Below are 14483 nucleotides of genomic sequence, written 5' to 3' on the forward strand. Positions count from 1 at the left end.
GATGTATTGATTTAAGAAAATTATGAAAATGTTACAGCATTTAATCATACTGCTTTATCTTTATTTACTTTCCAGCCTTTTGGCAGAAGAGCAGGATGTCCGTACTGCTGAGCCCAGCAAATTGTGGCGAGGAGGGTGAAATAACTATAAATGAAAAAAGTAAGTTACTCAGTTCTGTATAAAAGAGAGCCTCGGATCCTTAATCTGGTAAGCATTCATAAAATAAATGAAAAATTTAGGACTCGTGGCCCCATTTCAATGTTACACCTGACGTCCTTGCAAAACGACCCTTTCTCTTTAGCTAGTAGCGATCGCTTCCTGGCGTGTATCTCCAATAATTAGAGGCAGTGAGGAGGACACTGCCACACAGATAAGCGGCCCATTAAGGCGGCGACGCCAGAAGCTGCTGCGGCGCTGAGCAAACGGAACCCAGACGCGGCCTCGCGCCGCCTCCACGCTGCCAGAGACAGCGCTGCAGCGGCAGCAGACCGGGGTACCGTCCGTGGCAGTCTTCATTCAGCACCGCAGAGGTGGGAAAACGTAACAGAGATGCAACAACATCGTAGCAACAATAACAATTTATTGCATTTAGAAGCACGTAACGAGGGTTCCGAAAACGCATAAACAGTGTAACAAGTGTAGTCTGTTTCATATTTTTGGCAGTAGGACTGAAAGACTTCAGTCTATAAAATCATATCATCTTACGTGATATAGTTAAAATAAGCTTGGTAGCATTTTCGCACAAATGATACTTCGTTAACAAAATGGAGCAGCGAGTGTAGTTCGAACAGCAGAAGGGAATTTTACCGTGGAATTCTGACAGGACGCGCCACAGGTTAGTTTTGCTGTATTTCTTATCTCTATGTATAAAAGGCAGTGTCCCGACTGACTCACTCAGACTCACTATCGCTTAGCCCAAACCACTAAGAATAGAAACTTGGAATTTCCAGAGGGTGTTGATCTATAGACATCGTTGGAAAAAGGATTTTTTGAAATTCCACCCCAGAGAGGGTGAAATAGGGGATGTAACGTTGTTTGAAAATATGTCGCTATTAAGACAGCTTTGATGGTAGACCTACGAAAACTCGTATTTGGTTAATTGGTCAGGAATAAAGAAATACTTGTTTCAGCATTTTTGGAAATTTGGCCCTTATGTTGGTGGAATAGTGAGTGATAGTTTTTTTTAAAAAATAAATCATCATTAAAGAACTACACATTGTTTAAAAGCTACATCTATGATAATTGGTATTTAACTTCTCAGACAGAAATTAAAAAAAAAAAAAAAAATACGTCTGTCAGTGTTTTTGGAAATTCACCCCTACGGGGATAAAATAGGGGATGATAAGTTGTCTCAAACTATCCAAAGCCTAATCTATGAAAATTTGTATTTGGTAACTCTGTCAGAAAGAAAAAAATACGTGTTCCATTGTTTTTGGAAATTCAACCTCCAAGGACGTGAAATATTGGATGAAAATGTTTAAGAAAATATTTCGTTGTGTTATTAAGAAAGCTAAAACCATGAAAACTGGTATTTCACTCATCGGTTAGATATAAAGAAATATGTGTTAGGGGATGAAAGTTTCTACGGAAATATCACAAGAAGGCAAAAGGCATGATTAACAAAAACTTGGGACTCCAGTTACAATCGCCTTTTGGTTAGAAGTACATACGGAAAAAAACATGCATTAGAAGCATAATTAGTGTGAAAAGTTTAGAATGTGCTGCAATTTGTAAATTAAATCAAAGAAAGCTATGTAACAGTCGCCACGACAAATTGACTTTATCAGAATTCCATAGAAAATGAAACGGCTCATTAATACATTAATTTTTCGGTAGGCCTAATACATGTTTACATGTACTTACTATGCAAGCGCGAGCGAACCAGCGGACGCTAAGCTTCTCCTCTCTATTTTATTCAGTTAGCCACAACATTATCAGCTTGCACTCGAGCAGCTACGATCCGCTCAACTATTTTATACTGAACAGAGTGTTTGGAAGTGTTATCCACGCATAGCACGCTTCTGTTACGACAGGAAATCTCCTGTTAACAAATAAATAACGCAATTTCAATACAATGCAAAAGAGTTGAAAACTGATCCGTCGACGCCAGCAGACCAACAATTCTATGGGAAGACATATTAGCCGAGACTCCAGAATAGATATTCCCAACAGAGAGCTAAGATTTCAGTTCAATTAATAACATATTTGTTAATGCAAATACAAGAGTATAGCGTAGATTCGATGTTTGATAATGAGCGATGGTTACTCGAACTAGTCGTGAATAAACAGATGTAATTCATAATACATTAATATTGTGACTGATTACAGGAGGTAACTTTCAGAACAAGGATTGTTCATACTTATAAATTCAGTGTCCTATTGCTGGCCCCGTCTGAGTGTGTTAAATACAGCCTCGGTTAGTAAAGCGCTCACTCTACATACACTTTGTGATCAAAAGTATCCCGACACCCCCAAAAACATATGTTTTTCAAATTAGGTGCATTGTGCTGCCACCTACTGACAAGTACTCCATTTCAGCGACCTCAGTAGTCATTACACATTGCGAGAGAGCAGCGCTCCGCGGAATTCACGGACTTGGAACATGATCAGGTGATTGGGTGTCACTTGTGTCATACGTCAGTGCTCGAGATTTCCACACTCCTAAACATCCCAAGGTCCACTGTTTCCGATGTGATAGTCAAGTGGAAACGTGAAGGGACACGTTCAGCACAAAAGCGTACAGGCCGATCTCGTCTGTTGACTGACAGAGACCACCGACAGTTGGAGATCGCCGCAACGTGTAATAGGCAGACATCTATCCAGACCATCACACAGGAATTCCAAACTGCGTCAGGATCCATTGCAGATACTATGACAGTTAGGCGAGAGGCAAGAAAACTTGGATTTCATGGTCGAGCAGCTGCTCATAGGCCACACATCACGCTGGTAAATGCCAAACGACGCTTCTCTTGGTGTAAGGAGCGTAAACTTTGGACGATTGAAAAGTGGAGTGACGAATCACGGTACACAATGTGGCGATCCGATGGCAGGGTGTGGGTATGGCGAATGCCTTGTGAACGTCATCTGCCAGCGTGTTTAGCGCCAACAGAAAAATTCGGAGGCGGTGGTGTTATGGCGTGGTCATGTTTTTCATGGAGGGGGCTTGCACCCCTTGTTTTTTTTTGCGTGGCACTATCACGACACAGGTCTACATGATGTTTTAAGCGCCTTCTTGCTTCCCACTGTTGAAGAGCAATTCGGGAATGACGACTGCATCTTTCAACACTATGAGCACCCGTTCATAATGCACGGCTTGTGGCGGAGTGGTTACGCGACAATAACATCCCTGTGATGGACTGGCTTGCACAGAGTCCTGACCCTCACCACCCGACATCGATACGTCTCCTCAGTGCAGCACTCCATGAAGAATGGGCTGCCATTCCCCAAGAAACCTTCCAGCACCTTATTGAACGTATGCCTGCTAGAGTGGAAGCTGTCGTCAAGGCTAATGGTGGGCCAACACTATACTGAATTCCAGCATTACCGGTGGAGGGCGCCACGAATTTATAAGTCAATTTCAGCCAGGTGTCCGGATACTTTTGATCACATAGTGTAGATCAGGATTGGGTGGGTCCTTCTGCCACAATAAACCAGCAAAACTGGTAGAGTTCTACTTACTTTTACCTCCTGTGATTGAACCAGGCCTTGGTCTGTCTGTAAATATACGATTTACTACCTGTTTGCTTGCCATGGTGCCTCGTCTGGGATGTTGCACCAAAGCGTGCTTCGTTCTGGGAGGTAGGCCGGATGAGTAAGGCACTTCACTCGACCATTTTTCTGGTGTCCAGATAGTGTGATAATGGACGTTCACTTAAACGCACTTACCTTGACATTGTGTATCATGCTGCCGACTGAAGGGCTCGAGTCCTGCAGCAACTACCTGCTTGCCATTTACAAAAAGCTAAAGCATGAATTGTCCTGTCATCAATGGGCCAATCATAGCAAATTTATCTCCTGACAGGAAACCATTTACTTAGCAGTGCGGCCTTCCTAAAACAATATAAAGATTAAAGCACTTCCCCAAATACAACTGTGCCTGGCACCAAAGAAGAGAGGCCAAATCTTAGTCCTGCCACGAGGGTCTTATAGTTACTGACGAACCCAGCAATGCTCGCTAACTGCTAGATCTGTATGGGACTTGAAAAAAATCCTAAACTCCTTCCCCCTTCTCTCTCTGTTCATCTCTTCTCACTCCTCCTCCTCCTCTCTCACTCCTTCTCCATCCATCCATCGCCCCTCTATGCCCATCCCCTCCACTCACTATCTATGCCTATCTCCTTTGTCCCCTCTCTGTCTGCCTCCTCTGTTCCCTCTCTGTCAGTCTCCTCCATCCCCTCTCTGTCCACCTCCTGTATTCCTCTCAGTTTATCCATCTCCTCTGTTCCTCTCCCTGTCCATCTCCTCTGCATCCTTCTCTGTCCATCTCCTCCATTCACCCTCTATGTACATCTCCTCCATCCCCCTCTCTATGTCCATATCCTCAATAATCTCTCTGTCCATCTCCTCTGTTCCCTGTCTGTCCATCTTCTTTTATCCTCTTTCTCTGATCTTGAGGCTTGTTTATTATAATTGCAAACGAATCTTGAAAGGGTTAATCGATTGGTATAACTGGTGTAGGTGGTATGAGAGAGACCTCTCCAGTTTCTGGGTCTGTGAGGATAGTAGCTTCAGTGACAATATTTCGCATAGTTTTAATCTGCGAATAGGTAGGATTACAATGTATGAAACAATTCAGATTCCTTAGTAATATTCTAATCATAAGCTGGTAAGCTATAAATACAACTTTCTTGTTTTCTGTGAAACAAATGGCGAGGAAGAAAACAAACAAAACAGCACTTTCTTGTGTATATAATTTTTGTTTAAAATTATATAAAAGGAGAAAGAATGTTCTCCGCTGGAAAAAAATAGTACATCCTTTTATAGGTTTCCAATTCACTCAGGATTTATTGTTTCAACAGTGCATAGAGAGTACCTGAAATGATTATATTTGCAGATCAATAGCACAGGCTGTTTTGAGGTACCAGGTATCGGCCCATGCTGAAACACCCATATACAGGGTGGCAATTATTGAACTATATGAAATAAAATCGTCATAGCTTCTGAACGGTTTGCGTTAGGACGTTCAAACTGCACGGTTGGCCGCGGGGCATGGCGGGAATTAGTATGTGCTGTATGATTTGGTTTAACGACGAAGCCCACTTTCATTTCGATGGGTCGTCAATAAGCAAAATTGGGGCATTTGGGGAACTGAGAATCCGCGTTTCGCTATTGAAAAGTGTCTTCACTCTCAACGGCTGACTGTGTGGTGTGCAGCGTCCAGTCACGAAATAATCGGTGCGATATTCCTTGATGGCACGGTGACTACCGAACGGTTTTGGAAAATGATTTCATCCTCATTATCCAAAGTGACCCTTATTTCGACAAGGTGTAGCTCATGCAAGACAGAGCTCGACCCCATCGAAGCAGGAGAGTGTTTGATGTCCTGGAGGAGCACATTGGGGACCACATTCTGGCTCTGGGGTACACAGAGGCCACTGGCATGGGCTTCGATTGGCCGCCATATTCTCTGGACCTGAACACATTAAAGACAAGTTGTACAGCATTAATCTCAAAACCATTGCTGAGCTGAAAACAGATATTCAGAAAGTCATCGACAGCATTGATGTTCCGTCACTTCAGCGGGTCACGCAGAATTTCGCAATTCGTCTGCACCACGTCATCGCCAATGATGGCGAACATGTCATGACCTAATCCGACTATCTGCAGTGACGTTTAACGTGTTGAATAAAGTGTGTGCATGACGTAGTTTGTAACTAATTTACGTTTTTTCATATAGTTCAATAATTGTCACCATGTAACTATGTGGTGTAGCCTCCACGGGTGGCAATGCAGGCACTTACTCGCACCCAGTCGATCATACTGATGGCGAATACTGTCCTGGGGTACGTTAGGCCACACCTTCTCGACCTGTTCATGTTGTTATGTAAGAGTTGTTGGTTGACAAGTCGAATGAGTCACTTCTCATCCCATCATATCTCACATGTGCTCAATTGAAGACAAATCCAGAGACCAGACTGGCCAGAGACAGTGAGCAAGCATTGTCCTGTTGGAAAAGCACCTCACCTTCCTGCCACAAGAACGTCGAAATATTCTGCACTTACTGGGAGCTGGTTAGTGTCACGTCTAGAAAAAGTAAAGGTGAATGAGAGTTGTAGCTTATCTATGGTTGCCATATCTAGCGGGGACCTCGTCGGGACACTCTCACATGGGGATGTAAAAATGAAGTAAGAATTTTATTTAATATAATGACTTTTTATTTAGATCACATTTACATGGATTTTGTTGTGACAGAAGTATCGGTACACCATATTTTTCGGAAGATTTCATATTTTTCAGCAAGTATTTTTTCCATTTTACGTATTTGTAAAGCTCCGTGCAAGTCAGCCTTTAGTTAAACTGGCACTGTAAGATTGATTCCACGCTTCATGGCAGCAGTCAGTTTCTCTCATCAGTCCACTGGGCCGACATCAGCGAAAATACTCTTTCTACAGGGGCATTGTGTTCGGGGATAGAAAACAAATACCAGCATAATTTTAGCAGCTGACATTTGCGTTCAGGATTTTCGGTTTTCTTAAGAAAGTAAATCCACCTTTCTTCCACGGAGTGTTTAGACTTCCATTCTTCCGTGTCATGCTTAGTTTCTAAAAAGCTCTTCAGATACATCTATTCCTGAAAACAACTGTTGCCTGAGGTATTCACACCATTTTTAGTCACAGGTATATAACATTTTGCTACTGGTAATGTATTTTCTCGAATCACCACCCGCTTGCATTGTCGATACACGACACCCAACAAGCAGTGCCGTCTGTGAGACAACCTTGCCAACATAGACTTGTTGACATAAATGAAACTGACTGATGCTGCATTTACATGTTGTGCCAAAAGATGGCTTTACTTCAGGACTTGAGCCAACCCGTAAAACTATTTTTGGAAAATCGGGACAAATCTAGGGTCTTGTCGGGATGTCGGGGACAAGAAGGTCTGTAACAGTGATGGCCCCGATATATCGAGGTGGATGGCAGCCCTAAGCTCATCAGGTCTCAGACCTGTTAGGCCTGGTGTGGGGCTAGTGTCTTGGACGAATACACACAACGGGGCAGCACTCAACAGGTCTACGTCGTACACGCAAACGACCATCAATTGCGTGCAGGCAGAATCTGCTTTCATCGCTGAAGACTACAGCGCTAAGTAACCCTCTGGCATCAGCAGTCGAGCTATGCACATCGATACCGTGTCGTGAGCGGACGACGGGACAGAGGTGGGATGTGTCCGTAGTCCCACTGTTAGTAAGCGGTTCGCAACAGTTCGTGTTGTCACGTCTGGGTTCACAAGTCGTCTTATCTGTGCTGTGGTACCTGTGCGATCTACCACTGCTGTCCTTATAGCGCGACGATCCTGGCGGGCGTCTGTACTGCTTGGGCGTCGAGAACCGCGTCTACTGGTGTGAGAATGTTCACGCGACCACTGATACCAGCATCGTTGCACAACTGATGCAGCATGTCCAGCTTGTGTGAAAATTCTTCAGAAGGACTATCCCGCCTCTCAAAAGGACACAATTTGCCCCCTTTGAAACTCTATCAGTTGGCTGTAGGAAAGAAGAGTACATCCCCGTGGCGTGGTTGCCTGCTTGCTTCACACGTTTGCACTACACTGAGTCTTCTGGCAGGGAGCATTCCGTATTAAAGGGTAGACACATATGGCGCTCCTTTAGCTGTGCAACTTTGCTATTTGTTGGTGGACAACGCTGAAACAGTTATCAGCACATCAGTTGGCATATGCTGTCATCGGATCAAAATCGACGTCGTCTTTCCAGGCGTGCAATTTTTTTTTCAGCTGTGTACATGGGAGAAATTGTTTGTCTAATGGTTTACGTGTTTTGTTATCGTAATTAAAGCTTACTGTGAGAAAGAAAACGAAACCGCAAATTTTCACAGCATAGCATTCTCTCTGTCGCAATCTATCTGTCATATATATATATATATATATATATATATATATATATATATATATATATACGCAAATGTTTGTTAGAGAATTTTAATTAAACCGGTCAAGTCCTTTTCGAGATTTCTGCTAACAATGTTTCCCCATTATATGCATATTTATATCCTATGTACAGGGTGACCCAAAAATCTGTTAAGATTCGAAAATTTTATACCTCACGGAATAATATAGGTAGAGAGGTAAAATTTGACTCATATGCTTGAGATAACATGGGATTTTATTGAAACCAAATAAAAGTGCACAAAATGACAGAAAGATGGCGCTTCATGTGATACAAAAGCAATAATTAGCACAATAGTTGATTTTTAGCAAGGACGGTGTTCTTTATAATAAATGCTCAACATGTCGGCTGTCATTTATGAGCAATACCTGTAATCGAGGGACAATGTTGCGAACAGCACATCAGTAGGAATAGTGGGAAATTTCCAACGAATGTTGTCTTTTAGCATTCCTGATGAGATAGGGCGATCGCGGTAGACTTGGGACTTCAGGTAACCCCACGTCCAATAATCACACAGATTGAGGTCTGGGGACCTGTGAGGGCAAGCATGAGGAACGTGGCGCCTCAGCACGTAACCTTTACCAAACGATGAACGGAAAAGGTCTTTCACATGTATAACGGCTTGGGGTGGAGCACCATCCTACATAAAAGTCGTACCTTCTCGCAGGTGCTCATCAGTCATGCTAGCGGTGATTTGACTCCCTCTTTAACTAAACTCATTATCTACACGATTCTCATGCGGCGTCACAGATGTGTTGCTGTCCAGCGCCGTCTATTGGCCAGTTTTTGCATTCGTTTTTGGTTTCAATAAAACCCCGTGTCATTTTAGGCATGTATGAATTTTTACCTCCCTCCATACATTATTACATGAATTTGTGGATTTTCAAATGTTTACGAACTTTTGGGTGACTCTGTATATTAAAAAAAATAAGCAACACATGGATTAACTGGGTTCTTTATACATAAGAATGGAAAGTTTACTTAACTCAAGAAATTCGTAGTGCTACAATGTCTGCTGTATAGTCAACAGCCTCACTGCTGGTGAAGTACAAAGTCCGCTATGTACACTATTATGATTTCTATTTGCTGCCTGTCTCTGAGTTTACGGCGGAGCTAACTGCTACTGCGATTCCCGATGGGCCGCGATTGATGAGGCTGGAACCTATTCAGTGCGACAGACTGCAACGAAATAACTGGCCCTCCGGTCGAACCAACTGGCCCTCCGGTCCGCGGCGGCGATCCTAAACACTGGCGGCCGAGAGGGCTCTGTCGGCGCGTTTCCAGCGAGTCTGTCATTAGCCTCAATCGATCTCTCATAACCTTTATGCCGCATGGTGTGCTGGTGCCAGCGTATGCCAGCACACTATTTGCATCTGGAACAGTACAGGGTGGCAGTGACGGTGTTACACAGAGTATCCTTGGCCACACACCGCAGGTTGGTTTGTGGCGTATAGATGTAGACGTAGATAAATGCAAATGTCGTGTGACTAGGGCCCCCTGTCTGGTAGACTGTTTGCCAGGTGCAAGTCTTTCGATCTGACGACACTTCGGCGACTTGCATGTCGATGGGGATGAAATGATGATGATTGGGACAACACAACACCCAGTCCCTGAGCAGAGAAAATCTCGACCCAGCCGGGAATCGAATCCAGGCCCTTAGGATTGACATGCAGTCGCGCCGACCACCCACCTACCGGCAGTGGACGCAGACGTAGATGTAGATATATAACACGCCATAAAGTCGGCAATGTTGGCTTTCAATATTTCCATGTATACATCCTTCTCCAGTGCTTAATCCATTCTCACATTTGCTCTGAAACCAGTTATTTAATAATTATTACCAAAGTGGAATGAGGTGGAATGGAGCATGGACTCTGTGTCATTGCCATGCTTCAATATGGTGGATGCTCTGTCACGAGTGGTTTAGCGCAATGGGCCCTCCCGCCTGCTATCTGTGACTCATGTTGGCACTGATGACACCTGCCACCTGGGTTTCCTTATTTATTTGTTTATCCCGTTGTTCTTATGTAGTAGTTGTTGTTGTTGTGGTCTTCAGTCCCGAGACTGGTTTGATGCAGCTCTCCATGCTACTTCATACAGTAAAGCTGCATGCCCTCGGGAAAAATTACGGCTGTAGTTTCCCCTTGCTTTCAGCCGTTCGCAGTGCCAGCACAGCAAGGCCGTTTTGGTTAATGTTACATGGCCAGATCAGTCAATCATCCAGACTGTTGCCCCTGCAACTACCGAAAAGGCTGCTGCCCCTCTTCAGGAACCACACGTTTGTCTGGCCTCTCAACAGATACCCCTCTGTTGTGGTTGCACCTACGGTACGGCTATCTGTATCGCTGAGGCACGCAAGCCTCCCCACCAACGGCAAGATCCATGGTTCATGGGGGGGGGGGGGGGGGGGGGGGGCGCTTATGTAGTACAATGTGCAAAATGATGTTGGCTTAATTCTAGTCTTCATAATCAAGATTTAATGTAGCCCTATGTATTACAAATATGAGAGTTGCAAATTATGTATATCGAAGTTCTTGTATTCACTTACTGAATCTATGAGGATAGCCGTCTGTGTTACAGCACTGCTTACCTGATGGGGAGGTGCTTTGGACAGGATCAAATCCCCCCGGCGGATTAACAACGAGTATCGGAGTGCCAACAACCAACACGGATGTGGTTTTTAGGCGGTTTCCCACCTCCAACTAGGTTAATACTGGGCTGGCACCCAAGTTATACAATTCGCAGGCTTTGCACACTTCGCAGGAAAGGCATCTTACCGTGGTGAACCAATGAGCTCGTAGTTTCGTCCCTTTAACCTAATCAATCTATCTATCCATCCTTAGATTAAGCATGCCAAATCCGCAAATAACCACATCGATCCTGCGCTGATGTGGGACAAAAGCACAAGAAAAAGAAGAAGAAGATTTATCCATTTACTGAATAGAAGTACTGGTACTATAGATATTCCCTAGCAGAGCTTGCAAAAGCGTTAATATTCAGTATACATTTTATCTCTTTTGGCAACTTATTGATACTTTCATTCCCATATAGCATGTACGTTTCTGATACAATCCTGTACAGCTGCGAGTATATGAAAGTTACCATTTAATTAGTGTTGTGATTATGTAAGGCCCACTTTTTCCCAATACAGTACTACTACTACATAAAATTAAATTTTTTTAAATGTACATTACACTGAGGTGACAAAAGTCGTAGGATACCTCCTAATATCGGTCGGGCCTCCCTTTGCCCAGCGTAGAGTAGCATCTCGACGTGGTGTGGCCTCAACATGTGACTAAAAGTCCCCTGCAGATATGCTGAGCCATGCTCCCTCTATAGCCGTCCATAAGTGCGAAAGTGCTTCCGGTGCTGGATTTTGTGCATGAAATGTCTTACGTTTATGTCCCATAAATGTTCGATAGGATTCACATTGGGTGATGTGGGTGACCAAATCATTTGCTCGAACTGTCCAGAATGTTCTGGAAACCATGGCTTCGTAGGGTCTGTGCCACTCTTTATCTCTACCATCAGCTCTTACTAACTGAAATCGGTACTCATGTGACCAGGCCACAGTTTCCAGTTGTCTAGTGTCCAACCGATGTGGTCACGAACCCATAGTTTTCCAGTCGCCTGGGGTTCAACCAGCATTGTCACAAGCCCAGGAGAGGAGGTGCTGGCGACGTCGTGCATGAGCAAAGGCACTCGCGTTGGCCTTCTGGTGTCATAGCTCCTTAACGCCCGTCCGTCGTACGTCCCACATTGATTTCTGCGCTTACTTCACACAATGTTGCTTGTCTGTTAGCACTGACTACGCAAACGCCGTTGCTCTCGGTCGTTGAATGGAGGCCATTGGCCACTGCATTATCCGTGGCGAGTAATTATGCCTGAAATTTGGTATTCACGGCACACACTTGACACTGTGGATTTTGGAATATTGAATTCCCTAACGATTTCCCGAATAGAGTAGCTTACAGAACATTTGCAGTATTGTCTTTTTAACAACATTCAACCCTATGTCTATTGAGGTAATAGTGATACATTCAAGCTGATTGTTGTCTTTGATGCTTTCCTGGGAAAGAGAAACATCTGCCTCTAAAATGACTTGAATATGCGTTAAAGGATGATAGAAAGAGGATGGAGTGATGGACTGAGGTGGGGTTGTAACGGACTGATGATGCATTCTAGAGAGAGGGAGATTTTGCTGCAGTTCATTTATCACGCATTTAACCATTTTTTCCTTTGTTCTCTCGGTATGTATCAATTGTGTGGTGTAACTTGTGTACAACTGCATGTGCTGTGTGTGGCTTATGGCGCTATCTACCTGCCACCATTAACAGCAGACCTCTCCATACCACAGTCGGCAGAGGAGTTCCAATGCATGTGTGATGAAACATGTCCATCGATGGAAAACCTCTAAATGAACAGAGATGTATGCATCTTGAATGTAAATCGGGTCCTAAGTTTCATAACTGCAGTGGTTCTAAGCTAGTGGCAGGTGTTTATGAGGTGCTGTAAACCCTATGTATACATTTGCTTGACAGATGTGTGTGGAAGAGACTATGTTCTGTTTCTGAAGTTAGAGCAGTACGGCGTGTAATATCACACATCAAACACTGCTTGTATGTGTTTGTCTGTTTCTTTGTAAGAGGCAAATCCATTGCTGATGATCATTTTATAGGACTGATGCGAGCATAGTATTTCTGAACTATGATCGGATGTAAACAGCGGGCGCTATATACCTCCAGAAAGCTATAATGTGCATTTATCACAAAGACTATGTTTTTCTTTGATGTAGAAGAAAGCAGTTTCAACTTCTTAAAGTTTGTCACCGTAGTGTGGGATAGAAAACTTGCAGGATGGATTTGAGTCAGATGTTGGACATTTATGTTCTGCATTAGAGTGTTAAGAGTGTTGCGCTCTGCATGACTAATATTTCGGAAACCACATGGCTTTAACATTATGGTGTTCATACGTGCAGAACCGTGTAGCCTTAGGAGTGTATGTGTCTATGTTCTACAATCATTTCTCTCTTGCCACTATCTTCTTGGTACTGACCCCAGACTCTAGTTGATTTACGTAAAATGCTTCTACCTCCATCCATATGGAGCTCCATCATGCATAAACGACATATTTCTTCTAAACCATATGTTCTATCATCACAACACTCTCATATCTACGATATACTGATAAGGGATGCTAACCTCCTCGACATGCATGCATCTGGGGAGATCTTAAGCACTAAATGGGTACCGTGAGTAAGACTGCTGTGGAACAGTCTTTGGTGAACAGCAGTTATGGACTCAGTTCACTCTGTTCCTTCATGAGACGTGGAATGTAGTGGGTATAGTACCGTCCTACTTCTGGTCAACTGGAAATTACATCGGTGACAGTGTTTAGGAAGGGTTAGTCGAAGACAGCATGGGGAGATCTTTATTTCCTCATCTTTATCCTGAGACAGCAAGAATTCTCTTTGACTCTAATTCACATAGGGAAAGATGGGCAATCGTAATCGTATATTATGCACTATGATGGAAGTGATCGAAATATGCATATAACCTAACTGTATCAGATAGTATGCTTTCTGGTATAATTTGGTGTATATGTTCGAGAATTAACCATGAATGAATGTGCTGCACAGTCATCTATCTACATTCGCGAATCTAGTGTATGGTATATGCACAATTGTGGAGGAGTTTGGTAACGATGCAGAAACTGGGAAGCATCCTGTCATGTCATTGGTTGGCATTGAAATTACGGAAAAACTGGTAAATTTGCTAAAACTGATCACACAATCAACTGTGGTGCATATTAAAGTATATTGTCCTATATCGACAGTGTCTTTTCCATCCCATCCATCCACTGGTACACTGTTGATTACCACATAATGATTGACTGATACCACTTGTTTGAGATGGATAGTGTCTTGGTGGGAGCAACACATTCCAGGCTTAGCCAGCACTGAAACAGTGGTTGTGTACATGACTGCAATATGAAGAGTCATTGCTCTTCATCTCTGTGAAACAGAACATCTAGACATTTGCTACCCTGCCACTGTAAAAGATGAGATTAAATGTAGATGTCATAACATTCAGGCAGCTGTTTGGAAACGCTCCACAATGCTGCAAACTCTTCCAGTTTCCATATTTTGTGAAGTCTTCCCCATTTTTGTCAATAAGAAACACCGCCTCTGTCCTTTATTTCAACCATCTTGTCTGTTGTGAGAGTAGCATAGTTTACACCATGTGTAGTCTAGCTTTCTGTGAAAGTCAATGGATTGAAACGTGTTAACATTGGTTTAGCACGTGACAAAATGGCTCTGAGCACTATGGGACTTAACATCTATGGTCATCAGTCCCCT

At 43.4% G+C, this 14483-nt stretch overlaps 1 protein-coding gene across 1 annotated transcript in view; it reads left to right on the plus strand.

Annotated features, from left to right (window-relative positions):
- The first annotated feature begins 369 nt into the window (after positions 1-369).
- Positions 370-14483, plus strand: part of LOC124547947 (venom serine protease-like) — a 295517-nt gene continuing 281403 nt past the window's right edge. The window contains exon 1 of the mRNA XM_047125144.1: positions 370-530. The gene's annotated coding sequence lies outside the window, so the exon portion shown is untranslated. The remainder of the gene's footprint in view (positions 531-14483) is intronic.

Source organism: Schistocerca americana, chromosome 1 (assembly GCF_021461395.2).
Source record: "Schistocerca americana isolate TAMUIC-IGC-003095 chromosome 1, iqSchAmer2.1, whole genome shotgun sequence".
Classification (NCBI taxonomy): Eukaryota; Metazoa; Arthropoda; class Insecta; order Orthoptera; family Acrididae; genus Schistocerca; species Schistocerca americana.